This window comes from Triticum dicoccoides, chromosome 1B (genome assembly GCF_002162155.2).
Source record: "Triticum dicoccoides isolate Atlit2015 ecotype Zavitan chromosome 1B, WEW_v2.0, whole genome shotgun sequence".
In the NCBI taxonomy this organism is placed as follows: Eukaryota; Viridiplantae; Streptophyta; class Magnoliopsida; order Poales; family Poaceae; genus Triticum; species Triticum dicoccoides.
The window spans coordinates 69,072,318-69,082,383 of record NC_041381.1 but is presented as its reverse complement, the minus strand read 5'-3'; the positions used below and the strand labels follow the sequence as shown (position 1 = coordinate 69,082,383).

Genomic DNA, 10,066 nt, shown 5'->3' with positions numbered 1-10,066 from the left:
ATAGTAACTATGCTCATAAGAGCATCTCCAACAATATGGCAACACTGCCTTTTTGGGCTTTTGGAGGCCAAAAAACCTCTCCAATAGCTGCCCAAAAACTCCAACATGGTCAAAAACGTTTTTGGGTAGCCTAGAAAAAAGGGCACAACCGGCTGCATATATGGAAGGTTGCTGCCCAAAAACGCCAATCCACCCCTCGCCGCCCAACTGCCACCTTCCGACAGCCCCCTGCAGCCAAGTCCTGTCGCTGCCGCTGCCGCTGCCGCTGCCGCTGCCGCTGCCGCACTGAATCCGGCCGATTCCGGCCACCACCAACACCGCCGCACCTCCCCACCACCGGGAGGGGAGTGTTTGTTACCGTTAAGTTTTCGCTTCATAGCATGCGTTTCGATTAGCACATGTAGCAGGCTTCCCAGCAGTGCGTTGAACTCGGCTCTTTTCCCTTTCCTGCTTCTTGAACCTCGCTTGCAACTGGCTGGCTACGAACTGGCTAGCTTTTGTATTTCTGTTATGTCAAAGCAATGAAAAGGGGATCAGCCAAGTTGAAAAAAATATATATGCAAAGCTGCTAGATACAGTTTTGCTTAACCACAACAACAATATGTTCAGCTCAACTCCAGGGATAAAGAGTTGTGAGGAAGAATAAAGTGATGGTTGCAGTGAGGTATGAGGTAAACAAAAATTGTAATGACTCAATGAACACATCATGAAGCAACCCCAAAATATCAATCCAATGCTACCGAGTGGATAACAGGCTATGGTTCATTCATCAAAATATCAGACAGCATGGCACAATTGCAAATGCCTGGCATGCAACAACAAAGAGGAAGGACCCACACAAAACGCTATGGAGATGGCCACTAACACCATAAGCGATCACTACACATGTTTCAAACATCTCTCCACGGGAATTCTGTGCACACTCGTCATCTATAAACCAACATGGAAGGATAGGTGGAGAGGAGCATACCAAAAAAACTCGTTCTCAAAGAACTACCAAGTTACTTATCCTCAATGTATCTGGGCAGAAATGGAGAGTAGATTGCTACTAGCAACAAGGGGGAAAACAGATACTAGCAACTAAGTTCTACTCCCTCCGTTCCAATTTACTCGTCGTGGTTTTAGTTTAAATTTGAACTAAAACCATGACAAGTAAATCAGAATGGAGGAAGTAGAACTCAATGCATAGCAGAAAGAAATGTGACTGAATCACATAGTCCCTGTTGATGTTTTTTCTTGCCAAATATGCACCTATGCGTTAGTGATGTATGTTTGTTTTCTAGTGTGAAACTAGCAAGGATTTTTGTAAACAGCCAGGGCAAAGAAAAAAAAATTCTTATTCTAACACATCAGTAGTTAAAAAGAGGCAAGCCTCCTGAAACTGAATAGACTTCATTTGGAATCCTGGAGGTAGTTTCTTGGCACATGCTTCCAGATTGGTTAACAGGTCTTCGATAACAACAACATCGTCAACTGAGGCACTGGAGAGGTTAGTAGCCTTCTCATCTGTTGCAATCTTAACCCCACTCTTTGGCTCAAATTCAGGCACTGCAACCTTACTTACCATATCGGCCAGATTACCCATGTTATTCACCCAGTCCGGTATGGGGATCCCAAAAGACACCGCTCTCAATATGGAAGCAGCCAGTATAAATTGAATGTGAGATGAATCAACAGCTGAGAATTGCACCGGGGGAGGGAAACGCTTAGGGGCAGACCAGAAAGGAGCACCAGTGCTAGTGGCAGCATCTTCAGGACATGTGAATGTTAGCTGCTTCAGCCGATTAAAGAAGTAATCTTCAAACCTGGCCAAAAAAAACACAGATGTTATTACATGGCATCTGAAGCACAAAAGATACTGTCCTATTTGTTGGCAATATAATCAAAGTGAAACCATTTTAACTTCAAATGGCTAAGATGAAAAGAAAGCGGAACAAAGCCAATAACAAATTGTTGAATTCAAAGGGGGATGTAGTAGAGAGATAAATCGTACTTCAATCTTGCCCAGGCTATGCAGTCTTCAAATTTATCACACCGCTCCTTGTCAAGGCATTCACGTACATGCTCCAATAATTACCTGGCTTTGAGCATCACCTGCCTTTCTCATAGCAGCAGGACATTCAGCAGGATTAGACATAAATGAGTTCACTTCATTTGGAGTTTTCTCTACCAGAGCCTCAAACTCTGAGCGAGCCCATATTAGACAATGGTCAATATTGTGCGGAAAAGAATGAACTGTGCACATTGGTGCCTGTTTCTCGGGAGGATCTCGTGAAGCTCCATAGTTTTTAGTAAGGTGAGGAATCACCATCTATGTATTACATTTCGGGCCCAGCGTTCCAGATTCCAAGAGTAGCTTCTGGAAGCACAGGCATACCATGTCCATGTACATCCTAGCATTGACATTATCAAGTGCATTGATGACAGCATCAAGGACCTCCCAGAATGCATAATTGAAAACATGTTCAGTCTCTTGACAGCATCAAGGACCTCCCAGAATGCATAATTGAAAACATGTTCAGTCTCTTGACAGCATCAAGGACCTCCCAGAATGCATCATTGAAAACATGTTCAGTCTCTGAACAGGCACGATTCTGCAGAGCATCAATATGGAGGCTGGAGTTGATAGCAATAGCAGCTGTAGCAGATACTGTAGATTTTGCCTGTCCAATGTTCCAATCACAAAACAGGAATTGCCGGCTCAAGTTGCTTTTCTCAATGACATAATCATCTGTTATATGTATTATATACTTTGGTTTGTACATACTGCATAAATATCTAGCTCAGTAGAAAGCCTTGAATCATTGCATTACCAGTGCCCATTCCATTCTACCATTGTGTACATAGACAAGAAGTTTGCTTCAGAAAGAGGAGCATGCTTGGTGTCATCTCCTCTGGATTCTACTGTTGTATGTATCTTTATAAAAAAAAAACTTTCAACACCATGATGCTGACCTGTGCTACCATTTTGGTATTTTTAATTTAACGAAAATACCAAGATCTGTATTCTTCCATAATAAGCTATTCAGGTTGATTTTTATTCTTTTTTTAGATTGCAAACCACACCATTCATGGCAAGGAAGAAACTCCATTTACTGCTGAGGACCAAAGCGTATAACAGATCGATTTACTTGGTGCGAAGAAATTAGCAAGGACCACAACTTGGACATAATAGGAAGTGGCGGTAATAGTTTTTAGCTGTAATAATTTTTAAAAGCACGTCCTTGTGCTAAAATAAACCTCCTTTACAGTTAATGTATTACTGAAAATTTTAGCACATCCATCTGCATTGGTTGATGACTAGTTCAAATAGTAAGAATATTACCGTTGAAAAACAGGTTATTTCCTACATAGCACTGCATACAAGTTTTGAGTTCTTAATACTAGTGTGTAAAAACTTTATGTTAGTAGAATTCTGTTAAATTACATGAAAAGTCGTCATTACTGTCCTTCACTTTGGTGACGAACACGAATAGGAAGTTACTGCCATTCACTCTGGTCCCAAACACGAATTAGACTGGTCTTTACATAAACTACATGGCTCTAACAAGAGATTAATGGAATGGTGTTAAGAGAACCCAAAATTGTTATCCACTAATACTCCCTCCGTCCGGAAATACTCGTCGGAGAAATGCATAAAAATGGATGTATCTAGGACTAAAATACGTCTAGATACATCCATTCCTCCGACAAGTATTTCGGGACGGAGGGAGTACATTGGAACTAATATATAGAGAAAATTGATTTAATTGTGGGGGAAACTCAAATTATTATAATATAATAGAACAAAAAAATGACAATAATCAATCCAAAAATTATCCAGTGATACATAGGGAAAAGTTCATAACTTAATATATAGAAAGAGAATTTATATAATTGTGGGACAGAAACTCAAAATATTAAGCTGTAATACAACAATTTTTTTTGACAATAATCAAAGCCAAGAACAAGTGTGCAAGGTCTACAATGGCATCACTAATAAAAAGTCACTTACTAGAACAGGGAGGGTGTTATCCAAACCGGAGAAGGCCAGTTCATCCAGGAATTAGTAACCAAATCACTATCAAAAGTCTGCAGGCTCTTGTTTTCTATATCCCAAACTCCGATTTCTCGCCAGTTATGCTTACACATGTTGACATACTCAAAAGAGTCATCTGTGATATAGACACAGTTCGGCTTCAATGCTGGGAAATCCTTAGTGGCAACACACATGGTGCTATTATAACCAAGGAATAGTGCATGACCCGCTAAGTTTGTCATCTTCACAAGTGCCTGGTTCTCAAGGTCAACCTTATAGACCTCAATTTCAGTTGTTCTCAGCTCAATATACCGGTCTATGTCATCTTCGTTGTGACCCAGCAGATCTCTAGGAAGCTCCACAGGTGTTGACGAGTCAGTGTAGCTCCTCCACCTCCATATTTGCAAAATATCACCCCATGGAGCTTGCAGGATGTACATGCTAGAAGGATCATCTCCCTTCCTAACTCTTCGCATGATCTTTTTGACAACAAGGGATGGCCCATTGAAATTCAGGGTGAAGACGGACCTGTGGCTGCGAAGCACATAGAACAAACCATCATCCTCGTTGTAGAAAGAGTCCATGAAGCCCCAGCTGATGCTCATGAGCTGGTGGTCGTCGGGGGAGATCCACGTCCACCGCTCGTTGCCGAGCCGGGCATAAGAGAGCTCGCCGACCGGCATGTGCACCAGCAGCACGATGCAAGCGCTCCCAGCCGCCGGGCTGCAGGAGAGGGTGACACGGTGGTACATGCAGTCCCTGGCCTCGCGCGCCTCAAAGGGGGTCGGCTCCGGATCGCCCCTGTGGAAGACGTTGTACATGAGGCGGCCTTCGCCGTCGGCGCAGCTCTCGACGTGGTGGAGAGTGGCGATGGGCGGGAGCGCGGCGTGGGCGCCCGTGATTGGATTGAGGAGGTGGAGGTTGGAGGCCTCGTCGGCGGTGAGAGCCAGCCGTGCGCGGAGCCGACCGTGGAGTGGCGGGTGAGCGGGGGCTGCGGCAGGGGGACTCGCACGGAATCGCCGGTAAAGGGGCAGCAGACGACGGCGCTGTCTGCGGCGGAGTTGCGGCATGCGTAGAGCAGGCAGGGGAGCTGATTCCGGGGGATTGGAAGGGGGAAGCGATGGCGGCTGACGGCTAGGTAAGCAGCATGCCACGAGGCGCAGACAGCACCTGAGCGGACGAGGTCGGGGATCTCCAGCTCCCGCATGAACATCAGGAGTATTTCCTCCGGCAGCCCCGCCCAATCGCGGTCGTAAGAACCGGCGGCGGACGCGATTGCGAGAGCGCCCGCCATGGTCGGCGGCGGAGGCAGTTGTGATTGATGCGCGAGGGTTTCCTCGGCGCGTCTCGTTTTTTTCTTGAGGCCTCGTTTGGCACAGGAGTTTTGAGGGGGATCTGAGAGGATAATCCTCGAGGGGGTCAGAAACCTCAAAAATCCTCGACGACTCGTTTGGCACGCAGGGTTTTGTCCGCGCGAGCCCCTCCAATCCCCACCAAACCCTTTCAAGCCAGCGGTTCAGAAAACATGTCGGTGCCCTCAGGAAACTGAGACGAACCGAGAGAGAGCTCCTATAACGCTCCGCCGCCGCCGTAGCCTCCGCCGCCCCGCCGCCCGCAGCTTCCGATGCGTCTGGTACGTACATCCGCGCCACCCCCTCCTGTCCCCCATGGAGCCTTCCTCCAGCCGCCATGGCCACACCTACCCTCACCGTCACCTGACTTGGTGGTGGTCCGCCGGAGCACGCCGTCCTCCCACTGCGACGCATCTTCTTCGCTCCATCCAATCCTTCTTACCTCCTCGTGCTTGCCTTCTATGAACACGACTTGGCATCTCCACTTAATTTTCCCCCTCCATGCCTGCTGATTTTTGCTAACTGAATGTATGTGGTGTGTGTACCATGATCCTCACCTCACCATTGAACTAGTTGTTAATTTTGATTCTCTGCATTTGCAATGCTTGGTTTACTACAGATAGCATATACATTTAAGTTCCCCCCTGAGAACAGTATTAGAATTACTACCATGATTACAATGCAATTTGTATAATATATTTGGATGGGTGCCTCCCTGATATTCAGTATAATTTGGTCTTGAAATTTTTGGATGAATTTCTTATATGTGATTTTTGTGGTGAGTAGTCGGATAACCATTACAGATTTTTTTTTCTTAGATCTGAAAATGGTAGCTCAAAAAGTTGGGATCTACCGTATCTCTTTTTTAGACAGCAGCCAGTGTTATAACCAAGCACCTTTTCTTTTTCTTCAGTACAAACAACATTTTTTTCTTTGACTCTCGAACTGCAGCTTACATGGTTGTGCCTTCTTAGCTCTTAGCCCTCTTAGCTCTGAAAATGCAGCTCAAGTCGTGTTCATTTAGTGATCGTAGCATTTTATTTCAGAGCTTGTATTACAACTTATAATCATAATTTGTAACATGTAGTAGTAACAACTTATATGATAAGCTAACTGAACCATTAGAGCAAGTTGATGGGCTTAGAAAACCCAGTTTATTTTGGTGGCATATCTCTGTACTAGAGCAAGTTGATGGAGCTAACATAACAACATATTCGGTTTATATGTTGGAGGATAATGTAGACTCTTGTAACATTGGTGCTTATACTGGTTGTTATTCAGCCTGAATTAATTGTCATGTTATTCACCAAGTTCACCTCCTCCTAGACTGTTGATGGGTCGGTTGATGTGATGATTGTGGCTGGCTGATGTATCTCTACTGTTGACTCTGCTTATCTGCAAGTAGAAGTAGTAGTATTAGTTTGTGTGGTAGAAGATTGTCAATGCTTTGTTGACTTCTTGGTTGTGAGGGCTGAACATGCTGCTTTTGTAAACTGCTGCTAAATTATTTCCCTATAGCAACTTTGTCTCATTTATATTAGATGACCTTTGTAATTCTGTATCAATGATATAAGGGGAGTTTGTTAAATGGTAAAGATTGGATTTTTAAATGTTCTACACCATGTTATGTCAACATGACAAACCCTTTCTACCAAATAGAAATTTTAAACAAAGAGAATTGTGAAAGGAAGGGTTTTGAGAATTCAAGGGGTTTTGAGGGGATTGGGTGGAAGAGGGGGATTCACCAAATCCCCTGAAATCCCCCCTCCTAAAACCTCTACAATCCCTTCCTATCAAACGAGGCCTGAGGGGTTTCCTCTGTGGATCTACTTACTTGTGTCCTTAGAGCATCTCCAGCCGTTGGCCCCCCAAGGATGCCTAAAATCGCCGTATGGGGGTGACCCGGCGTAAAAAATGGGTCTGAGAGCGAGTTGGTCCTCAGCCGCCGCCCCAGGGTCGCCCCCAGGCACGTTCAAAAAATTTGAAAACATAGAAATTTAGCCGATGTTCGGCGAAGTTCGGCTTTAAACACTATAAATTTCGGCATATATTAGACATGTTCGCGGATTTTCATTACATGCATAGTAAACGAATAAAAAAAACTTGCTGAACGCTGAGTAGCCGGTGTCGTCGCCGCCGTCGTCGGCCTTCTCCTCTTTGACGCGGGCGCCCCTGCTGGACCCCTCCCCGGCGTCGCCATGACGGGCAGGCGGCGGTGGCAGCGCGTCGTCGTCGTCGCTGTCGTCGATGATGACGACCCCTGCTTCGTCGCAGCCTCGGCGGCACTGCGTGAAGCGCCGCAGGGTAGCGCACTGGTGCTCCCTCGCCATCTTCAGGAAGTCATGGCGTGCCCATTCAAGGGCCGCGTCGTCGTCGAGCTCGACCTCCTCGCCGTGCTCCTTCTTCACCGCCGCCAGCCCCGACTCCTTCTTCACCGGCGCCAGCCCCGGCTCCGTCTTCACCGGCGCCAGCCCCGGCTCCGTCTTCACCGGCGCCAGCCCCGGCTCCGTCTTTGGCTTGACGAAGCGCGGAGCAGGAGCCGACGAGGAGGCGCGCTGGCCGCCCTCGTTGATGACAATGCCGGCGCTGCGAGTGCGTCGGCCGAGCGGCGTCTCCACCGCTGGCTCGGCCTTAACGCCGAGCAGCGTTGGAGTGCCGAAGGAGTGGGAGGAGGAGCGCGAGGAGGAGGAGGAGGAGGCGCCGAACCTCCTTGGCGCCCATTGCCCGTCGCGTCGGCGGTGCACCGGGGCGGCCGTCCTCGCCAGGGGGTACGCCAACGGCGGGTTGTTGCCGCCCTCGAGGTGCGTCAGCACGCCCTCAATGGTGCGGCCGGGGGCGCCCCACCACAGGTGGCGCCCCTCGCTGTTCTTCGGGCCGCCGACCACCGGTGCGCCGTTGGTGGATGCGAGCCGCTGCTGCTGACGCCGCTCGAAGTACGCCGCCCAAGCCGCGTGGTTGTCGGCGGCGTACTGGGGGAGGGAGAGCTTGGCGTCGGTGAGGGATGCGCGCACGATCTCGATCTCGTTGTCGAAGTACGAGGGTTTAGCCACGACGTCGGGCAACGGGGGAATGGGCACTCCCCCGTTGCTGAGCCTCCAGCCCGTCGGCCCGGCGCGCATGTCCGACGGTGCCGGGATGTTCGCCTGGAACAGGAGCCACGACTCCTGTTCGCGGAGCGAGCGGCGATCGAAGCCGTTGGTGGCCGCCTCATCACCGGGGAAGCATTCGGCCATCGGGAAAAGGGAGGGAGACGGAGGGGGCTGGGCGGCGGCTCAGGAAAGGGATGGCTGGGGGAGAGCTCGGCGGCGGCGCTCACCAGAGGCGAGCGAGGCCATATATAGTCGGGCCGCACCCGTGTATATGCGTCCGAGGGAGGGAAGGCGTCGGCGCGCCGTCCCGTGACGCGCCGCCCGTGAGGAATCAATGGCAAAGCTGACCGGCGGCAGCCTTGCCATTGATTCCCCGCGGGAAACCGAGGCGTCGGGAGAAGACGAGGCGGGCGGTGTCGCTGACGCGGCTGGCCCGCGGCTCTTTCGCGCCAAAAACGATTCGCCCGGCGCCCCCAAGCGCCCCCCAGCGCGCCGGGTTCGGGTTGGGTCCACTGGCGCCAATTTCGGCCCTTGGGGACGCGACTGGGCCAATTTTTTGGCGCCGGGGGCCGAAAAGTCGCCCGGGGGGCCTTGTTGGGGACGCGGCTAGAGATGCTCTTAGGCCGTTAGACACATAAACAAGGCATACAACCGCATCCAATTAGAAAAGATGCCTCGCGATGGAGGGGAGCAACTAGTTAACGAGCGCTCCGTAACGAGCGGTTCGGCAGCGCTCCGCTCGTGACACTTGGCGTGCGGGGAGCGCCCCCGCCAGGAAAAACCGGGTGGGGCAGTTTGTTCCCGGTTTTCCCTTTCCGGTTTGTGGTTTCATGCATTTTGCAGTTTGACCGTCGAACTACCAGAATTTTCCGTTTTCTCTTTCGGCGCGAAAACACAAAGAAAATAGCAGTTTGCGTGGTTGGTTCCCTGTTTCCCTTTCTGGTTCCCTTTTTGTTCCCATTATATTTCCAGGTAATGGAGATTTATGGGGTAGTTACGGGTGGGGACTATCAACACTATCAAATGTGATCTTTCAAGTAAGGAAAAATACAACTTTTTAATGTAAAACAAAAGTCTTCAGAATTGTTCAATCATGTGACTTCTTTATAGGCACAGGTGAACACTAGGAAAGGCACGGGTGTATAACTTTATTAAATTAAAGAAAAGCGCCTCCGGCGCGAGGGAACCTCCTGCTCGCCTTCGGCTCGTTTAATTTTCATAAACATCTTAAAGGGGGGCATAGGTCGAAGTGTGTGTTGGTCGTGCATCGTGCTGGTTCATGTGGCGCGTTGTTCATCGTGGTGTGACACGGCGCCTCCGCTGGTCGCTGATTGGTGGCACAAAGCCATGTCACCTATGGAGGCACGGGAGAGTGTCTCCAGAGTCACACGTAAGGGTATGTGTGTGTGTGGATATTGCTCGGGGGCATGGTGACCCAGGCTTTGGTGGCATAAAGCCATGTCACCTATGAAGGCACGGGAGGGTGGTTTGCACAGTCACGCGTAAGGGTATGTGTGTGTGTGTGGATATTGTCCGGAGGCATGGTGACCCAGGGTTTGGTGGCACAAGGGCATGTCACCTATGGAGGCACGGGAGGGTGGTCTGCA

General features: G+C 49.3%; 1 pseudogene; it reads right to left on the bottom strand.

Moving 5' to 3' along the window:
- Positions 1-5,312, bottom strand: LOC119350155 (annotated as a pseudogene).
- Between the last annotated feature and the right edge of the window lie 4,754 nt (positions 5,313-10,066).